The sequence below is a fragment of the Lolium rigidum genome, chromosome 4 (assembly GCF_022539505.1).
Source record: "Lolium rigidum isolate FL_2022 chromosome 4, APGP_CSIRO_Lrig_0.1, whole genome shotgun sequence".
Lineage (NCBI taxonomy): Eukaryota > Viridiplantae > Streptophyta > Magnoliopsida > Poales > Poaceae > Lolium > Lolium rigidum.
Window position 1 is genome coordinate 68,705,428 of NC_061511.1, and position 14,924 is coordinate 68,720,351.

A 14,924-nucleotide genomic window follows, 5' to 3' on the forward strand; every position below is an offset into this window, starting at 1 on the left:
GTGACGCCTTTGTGGTGTTGGTGTGCATCGAGCAACCACACCTCAAGGTAAGCCTCTTGTGGCGTTCGGGAGCACTAAGCCACCGCACCTCTCCAACGGAGATTAGCACTCGCAAGAGTGTGAACTTTGGGATAAATCTTCGTCTCCCGCGTGCCTCGGTTATCTCTATACCTGAGCTTTTTTACTTATGCACTTTACCTTGTGATAGCCATCGTGCTTGAAGTTTTATATATATATATATATATATATATATATATATATATATATATATATATATATATATATATCTTGCTATCACATAAGTTGCTTGCATTGCTTAGCATACGTTGTTGGTGCACTTAGGTGAACCATTGCTTAGAATAAGTTGTTGGTGCACATAGGTGAACCATATTATATAGGCTTTGGTCTTGACAAAGTAAACGCTAGTTTTATTCCGCATTTGTTAAGCCCATCTCGTAAAAGTTTTAAATCGCCTATTCAGCCCCCTCTAGGCGACATCTGCGTCCTTTCAGACGGGTTGAAGACCGAGTCGATGAATTTTGGGGAGATCGAGCAGGGGGTAGGTGGATTCGGCGGAGTTGGCGGAGTCATTGGGCCTGGCCATGTGGACAACGAACGAGGAAGCTCGATGACGAAAGGAACGACGAAGCAATTGATGCAGCGGCAGAACTACGAAACGTATTCTGGATAGCAGAATAAGGAACCAGTTTAGTCTTTTTAAGTAGTAGAGATTATTGCTATTGTTGCTCTGCACCCAAGAAGAATAAACATCACATAAATAAATTTTAAAAAAAATAGTCCTTAACCACCATTGTTATTTCTCAATACACTGCTTGGGGTGCCCGGGAAAAAGAGAAAAAAAATTACAGCTCATTTTGCCTTTTGACAAACTGAAACAAAAGATTAGAGGCTAGAAATTCATACGATCACAAAATTCACACAGATTTACCAACCAAAATTTAAACATATCGGCTTACTACAAGAATTATTAACCGCGAGTTGGTAATTTTTTTGTAGTCTCTACTTCTCAGCCATGCATAAACCTGTCTCATTCCACCAAATATCGTATATCTTCATATTTGATTAAATCATATAAAATGCAAGTCAAACCTTTTAGTCAGCCCAACTAATCCACTCAAACTTTAAATTCAACAATGGATTTTCCAAAAACACAAAATGATAAATTTTAGTGTTTTTATCATTTCTGCCACTAAGACCAACGTGAATCTCAAATTTGCCATTTGACCGATGGAAATCTCAATTTTGCCATTGCTCACTTACAACACTCATCGGTTTTGCCATTCTATCATGTCCACCGCTAGTGTATAATCAGTTTTGCCACTATGATCGACTTGAATCTCAGTTTTGCCAGTTGAAACCTCAAATTTTCCACTGCTCCTTTACAACACTCGTCGGTTTTTTCCATTCTGCAATCTTGTAATGTCCCAGGTTTAGAGACGATCGAGGGGTAGATTTTAGAAAGGGATGTGTATTGCATAGTAAATTCTGGGGAAATTTCGCGCTTTTAAACAAAAACTGCATCGAAGGGGGACAAGTTTCTCTCTCGACACCTTACATGGTTAGGGTTTCGAGAGTGCGATAAACTTGCTTCTCACTTCACTAGTTTAGGGTTTTGAGAAGAGAGAGGAGAGTTGCTTGATTGAATTCCAAATGATATGACATGGTTGAATTCAAACCAAGGTTGAATTTGAATTTCAAATTTAAACATCATATGAATATCTCATAATTCAAAATTGAGGTAATTCATTAAACAAATATTAATAATCAAGAATATAAACATTACATTTATTTAGTAAAGCTCATTAAGGAAACTTTGAGCTTTATTAATAATCACACAAGATACATTGTCTTTACAATATCCAGAATTGAAATATAAAATATTACAACACATTACAAGAATTGAATAAATAGAAAATAGAAAATGAAAATTACAAAGATATTGTAAATGGCTAAACTATATAAGAAAATCTTCATGATTTTCTTGGACATCACTTGATTGAACTTCTTGATCATTTCCTTAAACCTCGCATAGGAAGACAACAAAGACAAGAAAATAGGGATTATGCCAAGTGGTAAAACCACTTGGCGAGGTTAGCAAATATGATCAAATTGAGAGGATAACTCAAACACTGCTAGGGTGTCAAGCCAAAGGACCAAGTCCCAACCTATGAAGCACACGAGCAGCTCACGGGGATAGTTGCATGTCTCACAACACACACGGACCGGGGAGAGTCACCTAAGTGACATGGTTGTGCTTGTCGACCAATGAAGCGAGGTACTTGGATGGTATAAAAGCTTTTTCACCGAGCAAACCCTAGCCGATCATCGGCAGAATCTCCCGGGGTAAGAACTCAAGAATAGGAAGAACACATAGCTAGCCAAAACCCACCGAGAGACAGTTCCACCAAGAAGCGCTGTGCTGCTGAGCAACAAATCATGGAATAGATCAAGCATCGGCTAGCCGGGAGGAGCGGGGCAAGCAACTCAACCATCGGATCAACACCGAAGAAAAACCTCTACACCAACAAACAATCTAGGAGCTGGAGTGAGGTATACCACACAAAAGCCCGAGCAAGATCATATCTTGCTCATAATTAAGCATACAAAGCATCACTGGAGCACAGAAGGGTAGATTACCCTGTGTGTGTCATCATTTGGCTACCAAGCCATTTGGTGCAAGCACAGATGGGTAAGACCAATAGGTTAACATCCTTTGGGAACAATAGTTATGCAAATCCATGCATAACTAGAGGAATCCAGCCAAGAATGAAACCATAGTTAGCCTAAACCACTCACTAAGCACCTACAGCTAGCTAGGCCATCAGACTATAGACAATTACCTGTCTATATATTTTGTCAACACCAAAAGGTCACTGGAAGTCCAAGATTGGATCAAGCCAGAGAACAATTACTCCATTCCAGCCAGCCAACACAAACTATGGCAAATCACAGATAGGGGAGCAACCAGGACAGCAACACAAGTGCTGCCAGGGCCACCTCAACCCTAAGCCAGCACAAGAACCTATACCTCATTATCCATTTGGATTCAGTAGAGGGCTAGGGTACACAACTGAAGGTTGGCATCCATCTAACCCTGACACAATTAATTAGATGATCACAACTGCAGAGCAGCTCACATCACTTATCCACTTCAGAAAAATTCAGGCAACACAGATAAGTGAACAAAGCAAATAAATCAAAGCATCAGGGCTTTGCAGTGATCCAATGGATCAGTGCAAGCAACAGCAGTTGCTTAAGCCAACAACAATACACACCAGAGTTAAGTCCGTTTGATACACACACGGCACAGAGTGAGCAACGGTGAGCCACGAGATACCAAAGAACAGCTTTTACAAGCAACTGGAGATCATATGATCACCAGAAGCTTGCTAGAGCATGCTACTACATGCTAGAACTCATTCCAAGTAATTAACACATGAACGAGATAATTAAATAACCGAACAATTGCATCACGAGATAAGAGCATCGGGCTTTATAATTGTATCCAGAAGCACATCAAAGGCTTGATGAACCAAAGGATCACAATATACAAGAAAAGCACATGTAAATTCATCACTCGAATCACACTTGCTAAGCCAACGAGTACAGCTCAATGGAGCATAATAATGAATCCGAACTAAAGGAACTAGCTCGGAGGCACCGGCACTTGTTAACATACAAGAATTACCCACCACAATCAAGTCGGGGACAAGATTAAGCACAGCGAGTAAGCTAAGCACGGCAGAAGCTAAGCACAGCAGAGCATCAAGCAACAGCAGGAGCTACCAAATTACACAGGGCATCACAGCATGCTCATAAGCACTAATTCATGAATCGCCACAGTGAGCAACTGAGCAAGAACAACACAGCAGCAGCGCATAGTCACGGCAAGCATCTCAATATGGAGATGCAGGCCAGTAGCTGAGCAAGACAAAGTAGATGAGGGGAATAGGAAGCAGAGCAGAGAGGGAGAGAAAGAGGCTACGGTTACTCACCAGGGAAAGGAAGTACAGGGCTCGGCCATGGCGGCTACGGCGGCACGCGCCGGAGCACGGCGGCGCCTGGCCAAGCCGGGCCATGGTGGTGCCACGGCAGTTCGCGGCCACAGGGGCGAACCCACGGCAGCGCCGTGACGCCAGGGACGTCGGCGGCGACGAATCGCCGCGGAACTCCACGGTAGACGAGCAGAGGTGAAGGGGGCGCGACGAAGAAGCGGCGAAACGCAGATCGGCGCGGACCAATCGATGCGCCGTCGTGCGGCCGTTCGACTGCGTCCGATCTCGCCGGCGGGGACGGCCGGTGACGGTCGGAATAATCCGGCGACGGCGAGGCGACCACGGTGTCGCGAGAGAAAGAGGGGAATTAGGGTTTCGCGCGAGGAGAGGGGAGAAAACAAATGGGCCGACCAGAGCCCAAAGGGTGGCTCGGGTGCGACCTAACCCGTTGGGCCACCACGACAGGTGGGGCCCAAGGGCATTTAGGTCATTTCCTAATTCCAAGAAATACGAAACTTTGAAATTTTGTAAGAAATGTTGAATAGCTCTAAAAAAATAATTAAAAATATGAAAATAGATCAGCATAAAATTCTCTAATTAAATAAAATGTCAAAGAGAATTTTTGAAGACAATTAAGAATGAATCTTAATTTGATGATTTAAATAATAATTTAAATCACACATATTATTTTCAATAATGAAAATAAGTCCATTAATGCATTTGGACTTCAAAAACACCTTGACAACATTTCAAGGTTGCATTTTACCCTAAATCAAGTATTCCCAAATCATTCTTAGTATTAACCTCTTACATGAATTAATAACGATGTCGGAAGGGGGAACAAACCCTAAAAATGGAATCATGCATAAAGTGCTTCTTTAACCATTGCCCTTATCGGACAATGATGCTATTTTTCAGAACAAGAGGACAAGGGTCGGTCCATACCTTCCAAGCTGCAGAACTTTGCGGTGTTCGGGCAAGTTCATCACTTGCTCATGTCATTTGAGTATTTTTATCAAATTACTTGCAAAGTATTATGGTTATCACTATTGCATAAAAATCAAAACCACTACTTTCATAACTATGAATATGACTATGTGGTGGGCAATGGAACCATGGATTGTGTTGATATGGTGGAGGTTCCATTGCACGGGCTTATATCCATCTAGGATTAAACAACAAATGTCGCCAGTGATTCTTGTGCCGTAATATCCGTGTTAACCATAAGATCCGGAGTGGGACGGAGTAGTCAAAAGTGTTTCCACCTCTCGTTCATCAACGGATGCGCTTTACCGTAGACACTTGTATCCGTCGGGGCAAGCGGTGGGCTGGGGAAGCCTTAAGTCCCCACGGCATAGTCCGTAGACACTTGTCGCTCGAAGTGCAAGCGGTGGGCTGGGGAAGCCTAAAGTCCCCACGGTATTGCGGTCTATGATGGGTTGCAGCTACCGGCGAAGGAGTTTGGTTAACGAGTCCCAAACTGTTGTCGTGGTCGGGGTCCATCCTTAAGTGGTATAAGAGGACCGACGAGGACCCAGGGTCGGGGTATGCAACAAAGGGTGGGTGTTCGAGGTAGCGGAGGAACATGATTGGCTAGACCTTATACCGGGCCTCACACCTAAGGAAGTGTGGACGGGAAAGCTGCCCGGTTGGCACCAAGGTTAAGATATCTTATGGGTAAAGCAACACACCTCTGCGAGTGTAAAGAAGCGTGACTGTCACTCCTCGTTCCGGGATTGAGGAGCTGCGAACGCGGCCGGAAAGGAGCTCCATGAAGTTCTAGTAAACCGGTGAAGGCTGACGGACATAGCTCTTTGAAATAAAAGCAATCTATTGAAGAAATGTTTATCAAAACTTGCATTGGTATTAGACTTTTTGGTCTAATATCGTAGCTAGTGCATTAAACACCTCTTATCTATAATGAACTTGTTGAGTACGCTCGTACTCATACCACTCTTAAACCCCATGCTTAGATTGTCTGAACCGTCTGGAGGAGGAGGACTACGACAGCAATGATGGAGCCGAGATCATCGGCTACGAGGAACCAGACCTCTCAGGAGGAGTGGAAGGCGTAGACTACATCATCGTCTACGGATCCGGGGAGGCTTCCGGAGGAGAACAAGCCTAGAGATCTCTGAGGAGTAGTAGTAGTAGTAGCCGAGCAGCACAAACTCTTACTACAGAGCTGCTCGATTAAATAAATGTTTAGTTTAGTGAGACAATGGTATTGTAAGTTAAGTTGGGTTCGCCTCGAACCCAGGAGTTATCCTCTTAGGACCCAAGAGGAACTCCAAGACGACTTGTGTATGTGTATTGTAATAATATGTGAATGAGTTATGGACCTTGCTATGTTCGTTGTACTACTCGAGGGATGTGATATTTGCGGAATGGTACTTCGCGAATGTTATATCAACGACCGGCATACTACAACATGCGGTGGTATGCGGGGTCACCACGGTTGGTATCGAGCAAAAGCTTTGACCTTAGGTTGGAACCTAGTAAATGGGACTAAACGTTAGGAGTCAAATAGGATTAGTAAAGAATTCTCTAAAAATATGGTGTATATTCAATTGATAATACAACAATCATATCTTTTAGTGCGATAATTCTTTATTATCTCTATTATGATGCATTATTACTAATCTTATAATCTTTCTATTTCTACAGCCAACATGGCAAGTTCACGACCGGGAAGAAACGTGAAAGTTATGGATTCCACACTGAACGAATATCGAGGAGGACTTGCTGATATCCTACGAGCCATGTTGCTGGAATTTGGGTGTGATCCCCAGATTCCAGTAAAGAAGTACATGTTCTATGATGGACCGGTGTTGGCCAAGTGCAGAGTAGGACTGCGACTTCCCGAATCTTTGGGAATGAGCGTAGTCATGCCAGCTGGAGAAGCTAGGACAACCAACACAGCCTACCATATAGCTGTTATGAGAGCCATAACCGACATACGGGAACATAAGACAAAAGAGCTTATGGATTCCGAGTTCTCCCATATTCCTCATAATCAGGAGGAAGAAGATCCCATGCTCAACCACTACAAATACGCCAAACGCAAACCCATAGCAGCGGCAAAATATATGGATAATAGCCGTAACTTCATATCACTACTCTTTCAGCTGAACCATCATCTGATAGGAGCTATTGATACGATGCTAGAGGAATTTACCGAACCCAAGGAGGAGAGTAGGGGGAAAGAACCTATGGAGAATGTAGTGCACACACCAGTTTATTCAGTCGGTGACTACATCAGCTTTGATCCACTTGCACGTGAACCTACACCGTTACACTCGGGAACTACCTGAATAGTTCCTATGGGGGATACGAAGGCGGAGCGGAATCCGGAAACAACCAGCGTTCCGAGACTCCAATCGAGAATTCTAGGGGTTGGCGTTGGGGTAGTGATACTGGAACCCATAGTACTACTGAGTATTATGATGGAGAGATGAACGATGATGCAACAACCTAGAACCAGAGCTATCCTAGTAATGAAGGAGTGGATGGAGGATATCCGACACAGGTTGAGTCGGGTATGGGTTTTGGTAACCCTTATGGTGGGGCTACAGGAGAGTACACCCGATGGGTGGACTATGATGCACTCAACGATCAGTTTGTGAACACTGATTTCTCCTTAGGGTCATCATCGGATTCGGACTACAAGCCAACGGGGAGACCTTATGTTCCAGGGTCTATCAGGAGGACGACACATTCGACCGGATGGAAGCCTGGAATGTACCGGGAGTGAAGACCGATTAGAAGTCCACCAAGGGAGGCGTGGCTATAATACACAAGTACCACGTGTATTATAGTTTGTAATATCTGTATAAATTTGTACATATACTTTAATAAGTGAGTTTGCATACTCACATCGACTCGAGTATTGTAATAAGACCACTTATGTATGTATATACGGGGTATATGTTTTGTATGATTTGGATTTGCTTCTTGATTTCCATTGCGTGACTAGTTCTGTGCACAAAGTTGAGCTCAGAAAACTTGCGCATGGAGTAATTATGAGTATCATCTTGTGTTGCAGAACTAGGGGGATTATGTCGGGAACGTTAGGAAACGAGACCGAAGCACAGCGCATGGAGCGCGAAGCAAAGGAAAAGGAAGAGGCTGAGGGTGCAGCCAGAGATCAGTTTCCACCACCACCACCACCCATGACTCAGCAGAACTTTATCCAGTACATGCAACTGGCGGAAGAGAGGCAGCGGGTAACACTGGAGCTGCAGAACAAATTCCTTCGAGGATCCGATGCGGCAGAATAGGGTGGAGAGACCCGAGAATCGGGGAGTCACATTAGCGGACTTCCAAAACACCAAGCCGATATCTTTCGCATACGCGCCAGAACCGATGGACGCGGAAGATTGGTTGATGGATACTGAGCGCAAGCTCAACACTGTTGGATGCAATGACCAAGAGAAGGTCCGTTATGCTACCCATCTGCTATGTGGACCTGCCGCATCATGGTGGGACAACATTGTAGCCGTGTATCCGGCAGGAAAGGTATTCACCTGGGAGGAGTTTGCAAGGAAGTTCAGGGAATCCAATGTCCCTGAAAGTATCGTGGAACTGAAGCGTCGAGAGTTTGAGAGTCTCGAGCAGAAGGATAAGGCAATCCTGACCTATGTCAGGGAGTTTTCAAAGTTGTCCCGGTATGCGGTTGAGGAAGTCAATACCGAGGACAAGAAGAAGAAGAGATTTCTGAGGGGGTTAAGTCCCCAGTTTAAGGTGCAGCTACGGATGATGAGAGCAACGGAATTCCAAGAGTTGGTGGATGCAGCCATCACTCTTGAAGATGACTTTAAACAACTGCAAGAAGAGAAGAGGAAGAAGGCCAAGTATGAGCCTAAGAGGTTTGTTAGTAACAAGCCCAATACCAGCTTGAGTTTCAAGCCACGGTATAACAACAACAACAACAACAACAACAACAACAGCAATCAGAGGAGGAACCAAGGATATCAGTCTGCAAATCAGATTATATGCCATTCCTGTGGTTTAAAAGGACATGTCATGAAGGATTGTAGGAAACCCAAGATCATATGCTTTGGGTGTCGTCGGGAGGGGCACATCGTTGAAGGACTGCCCCAAGAAGAATAGTGGAGGAGGAGGAAATCGAGGAAACACCGGAGGGAATTGGAAGAATAAGAAGCCCTTCGGCAAGCTGAATTTTACCAGTCTGGAGGAGGTGGTCAACTCTGACCAGGCGGTGATAGGTACGCTCCAGATACTCACTCATCCTGGCAAAGTACTTTTTGATACTGGTGCAACTACATCATTCATTTCTCAACAATTCATCATCAAACATGGGATTAGTTGCACTAAGTTAGATACACCCATAACCATACTTTACGCGGGGGAACGATATTAGTAACCCATGCCAAACAAAAACAAGTCATTATGATCAATAAGTGCGCGTTTGACGCGGACCTGTTCATTTTACCGATGAAGGACATTGATGTCATTCTTGGTATGAACTGGTTAGAAGCTAATGGAGCATTGATCGACTGTGTAAACAAGACGGTGTCACTAAAAAGTCCCGATGGAAGTAGAATGATCTACCAAGGCGACAAACATACACAGATTGAAGTGGAGCTACAGCTGAATAGCATGAAGGAGGTTAAGTTAGAAGATATACCTGTAGTAAATGAATTCCGGGATGTGTTTCTGCGGAATTACCGGTATGCCACCGGATAGGGAGATAGAATTCACTATCGACCTAATCCCGAGAACAGCTCCGATTGCCAAAGCACCATATAAGATGGGGCCTAAGGAATTGAAAGAACTCAAGGAACAAGCTGGATGACTTGGAACGAAGGGATTCATTCGAGAGAGTGTTTCACCATGGGGATCACTCGTGATCTTCGTGGACAAAAGGGATGGAGGAAGAAGGATGTGCGGAGACTACGGAAATCTGAACAACGTCACAATCAAGAACAAGTATCCACTTCCAAGAATACAAGATCTATTTGATCGAGGTTAGAGGAGCGGGAGTCTTTTCCAAGATTGATCTAAGATCCGGTTATCACCGGATAAAGATCAAGAAGGAGGACGTTCCGAAAACTCGCCTTTGTCTCAAGGTATGGACACCATGAATACCTTGTAGTACCTTTTGGATTGACCAATGCCCCGAGCAATATTCCTGAATCTCATGAATAAGATTTTCATGCCATATCTAGACAAGTTTGTCATCGTATTCATCGATGATATCTTGATATATTCCAAGAACAAGGCGGAACATGCCGATCATTTGAGGTTAGTATTGCAAACACTAAGGGAACACCAACTTTATGCCAAACTCAGTAAGTGTGAATTTTGGCTAGATCAAGTGGAATTTCTTGGTCATGTCATTAGCAAAGATGGAATCGCTGTCAACCCGAGCAAGGTAGCAGCAGTTTTAGAATGGGAAGCACCCAAGACTCGTCAAGGAGATCCGAGGATTCCTTGGAATGGCAGGATATTATCGGAGATTCATTGAAGGATTCTCCAAGATAGCGAGGACCAATGACTAAGTCTGTTAAGAAAGAACACACCATTCGTGTGGTCGGAGGAGTGTGAGAAGAGTTTTCAAACTACGAAAGAGAAACTCACCACGGCACCGGTGTTAGCGAGTTCCGGAAGTTGGCAAGGATTACACCGTGTACTCGTGACGCATCCAAACATGGATTGGGTTGCGTACTCATGCAAGATCGGAAAGTGATATCTTATGGATCGAGGCAACTCAGACCTCATGAAGTGAACTATCCAACGCATGACTTGGAATTAGCAGCGGTCGTATTCGCACTTAAAACATGGAGACATTTTCTCTATGGAGCTAAGTGTGAGCTCTATACAGACCATAAAAGCCTCAAATATTTCTTCACTCAGAAGGAACTCAACATGAGGCAGAAAAGATGGCTAGAATTGATCAAGGATTATGATCTGACAATCAATTACACACCAGGGAAGGCTAATGTAGTAGCAGATGCCCTGAGTAGGAAGAGTACTGGGGGAGTGGAACAAGAAATATCACCGGAATTGAGGAAGGAAATAAGCCAAGCCCAAATACAACTTTGGGAGAAGGAAGCCCATGAAGGATTATCGGCGTTGCAAGTAGTCGATGAGTTGAATGTCAACCCTGAAGAATGAGATAATGATGGGTCAGTTGGACGATCCATTCATTGTAGAAGAGATGAGGAGAATAGATGAGGGAAGACCATCAGAATTTCACCGTGGAGAATCTGGATCTTTGCGGTTCCAGAAGAGGATTTGCGTTCCGGATATTGCTGAAATTAAGGAAGTAATACTCCGGGAAGCTCATCAAACACCCTATTCCATACATCCGGGAAGTACAAAGATGTACATGGATTTAAAGGAACTATTTTGGTGGAATAACATGAAGAGGGAGATAGCACAATATGTGGCAGAATGCCATACCTGTCAGAGAGTGAAAGCTGAACATCAGAGTCCCGCAGGGAAGTTACAACCTCTACCTATTCCAGAGTGGAAATGGGAGGAGATAGGGATGGATTTCATCACCGGACTACCCATGACTAATAAAAAGAAGGACATGATATGGGTAATCGTGGACCGGTTGACGAAAAGTGCACACTTCTTAGCGGTAAACCAACAGGATAAAGGAGAGAAACTTATTGATCTTTACATCAAAGAGATCGTGAGTAAACATGGAGTACCTAAGAAGATAGTGTCGGATCGAGGATCCGTGTTCACATCGACGTTCGGAAGCGGCTTCACGAAGCTTTAGGATCCAAGTTGGATTATAGTACCGCGTATCACCCACAAACGGGCGGACAAGCCGAGAGAACCAATCAGATCTTAGAAGATATGCTTAGGGCTTGTGCCCTAGACTTCGGAGGATCATGGGAGGAGCATCTACCTTTAGCAGAGTTTTCATACAACAATAGTTACCAAAGCAGCATCAAGATGGCACCATTTGAAGCTCTGTATGGAAGAAAGTGTAGATCACCCATATGTTGGTATGAAGCCGGAGCAAGCAAAGAGTTCAACCCCGATTATGTCAAGGAAAAACAACAAATCATTGACATTATCGAGAGACGAGGCTCAAGATAGCCCGAGTCGGCAAAAGAGTTACGCCGATCAGAAGAGAAGGACATGGGAACCACAAGTTGGAGACATGGTTTATCTTAAGGTAAGCCCGATGAAAGGACTCCGGAGGTTTGGAGTAAAAGGGAAACTCGAGTCCTAGATATATAGGACCTTTCAAGATACCGAGTCGGAATCGAGGTTTAGCTTTTGAGTTGGATCTACCGGGAAGGTTAGCTCAAGTTCATAATGTATTCCATGTGTCACAACTTCGGAAATGTTTGAAGACCCCAGATGAACCAATATCACATGAGGAGCTTGAGTTACAACCAGACCTGACGTACATCGAGAAGCCAGCCAAGATTCTCGAGGAGAGCTGGAAACAACTCAGAAACAAGGCTATCAAGTACTGCAAGATACAGTGGAAGCATCATCCCGAGAGGGAAGCCACCTGGGAAAAAGAGGAAGACCTAAGGAAAACATACCCCGAACTGTTCAGGTATTACAACCACAACTTCGGGACGAAGTTTTCTTTAAGGGGGAAAGGCTGTAATGTCCCGGAGTTTAGAGACGATCGAGGGGTAGATTTTAGAAAGGGATGTGCATTGCATAGTAAATTCGGGGAAATTTCGCGCTTTTAAACAAAAGCTGCATCGAAGGGGGACAAGTTTCTCTCTCGACACCTTACGAGGTTAGGGTTTCGAGAGTGCGATAAACTTGCTTCTCACTTCACTAGTTTAGGGTTTTGAGAAGAGAGAGGAGAGTTGCTTGATTGAATTCCAAATGATATGACATGGTTGAATTCAAACCAAGGTTGAATTTGAATTTCAAATTTAAACATCATATGAATATCTCATAATTCAAAATTGAGGTAATTCATTAAACAAATATTAATAATCAAGAATATAAACATTACATTTATTTAGTAAAGCTCATTAAGGAAACTTTGAGCTTTATTAATAATCACACAAGATACATTGTCTTTACAATATCCAGAATTGAAATATAAAATATTACAACACATTACAAGAATTGAATAAATAGAAAATAGAAAATGAAAATTACAAAGATATTGTAAATGGCTAAACTATATAAGAAAATCTTCATGATTTTCTTGGACATCACTTGATTGAACTTCTTGATCATTTCCTTAAACCCGCATAGGAAGACAACAAAGACAAGAAAATAGGGATTATGCCAAGTGGTAAAACCACTTGGCGAGGTTAGCAAATATGATCAAATTGAGAGGATAACTCAAACACCTGCCGGGGTGTCAAGCCAAAGGACCAAGTCCCAACCTATGAAGCACACGAGCAGCTCACGGGGATAGGCTGCATGTCTCACAACACACACGGACCGGGGGAGAGTCACCTAAGTGACATGGTTGTGCTTGTCGACCAATGAAGCGAGTGCTTGGATGGTATAAAAGCTTTTTCACCGAGCAAACCCTAGGCTGATCATCGGCGAGAATCTCCCGGGGTAAGAACTCAAGAATAGGAAGAACACATAGCTAGCCAAAACCCACCGAGAGACAGTTCCACCAAGAAGCGCTTAGCCGCTGAGCAACAAATCATGGAATAGATCAAGCATCGGCTAGCCGGGAGGAGCGGGGCAAGCAACTCAACCATCGGATCAACACTGAAGAAAAACCTCTACACCAACAAACAATCTAGGAGCTGGAGTGAGGTATACCACACAAAAGCCTGAGCAAGATCATATCTTGCTCATAATTAAGCATACAAAGCATCACTGGAGCACAGAAGGGTAGATTACCCTGTGTGTGTCATCATTTGGCTACCAAGCCATTTGGTGCAAGCACAGATGGGTAAGACCAATAGGTTAACATCCTTTGGGAACAACAGTTATGCAAATCCATGCATAACTAGAGGAATCCAGCCAAGAATGAAACCATAGTTAGCCTAAACCACTCACTAAGCACCTACAGCTAGCTAGGCCATCAGACTATAGACAATTACCTGTCTATATATTTTGTCAACACCAAAAGGTCACTGGAAGTCCAAGATTGGATCAAGCCAGAGAACAATTACTCCATTCCGGCCAGCCAACACAAACTATGGCAAATCACGAGATAGGGGAGCAACCGGGACAGACAACACAAGTGCTGCCGGGGCCACCTCAACCCTAAGCCGGCACAAGAACCTATACCTCATTATCCATTTGGATTCGGTAGAGGGCTAGGGTACACAGCTGAAGGTTGGCATCCATCTAACCACGACACAATTAATTAGATGATCACAAGCTGCAGAGCAGCTCACATCACTTATCCACTTCGGAAAAATTCAGGCAACACGGATAAGTGAACAAAGCAAATAAATCAAAGCATCGGGGCTTTGCGGTGATCCAATGGATCGGTGCAAGCAACGACGAGTTGCTTAAGCCAACAACAATACACACCAGAGTTAAGTACTGTTTGATACACACACGGCACGAGTGAGCAACGGTGAGCCACGAGATACCAAAGAACGGCTTTTACAAGCAAGCGGAGATCATATGATCACCGGAAGCTTGCTAGAGCATGCTCTTGCATGCTAGAACTCATTCCAAGTAATTAACACATGAACGAGATAATTAAATAAGCTGAACAATTGCATCACGAGATAAGAGCATCGGGCTTTATAATTGTATCCGGAAGCACATCAAAGGCTTGATGAACCAAAGGATCACAATATACAAGAAAAGCACATGTAAATTCATCAACTGAATCACACTTTGCTAAGCCAACGAGTACGACTCAATGGAGCATAATAATGAATCTGAACTAAAGGAACTAGCTCGGAGAGCACCGGCACTTGTTAACATACAAGAATTACCCACCACAATCAAGTCGGGGAC

General features: G+C 43.7%; 1 protein-coding gene across 1 annotated transcript in view; it reads right to left on the bottom strand.

Annotated features, from left to right (window-relative positions):
* LOC124708953 (disease resistance protein RGA2-like) overlaps positions 1–14,924 on the bottom strand; it is an 81,499-nt gene that overhangs the window by 50,778 nt on the left and 15,797 nt on the right. The gene's annotated exons all lie outside the window — the stretch shown is intronic.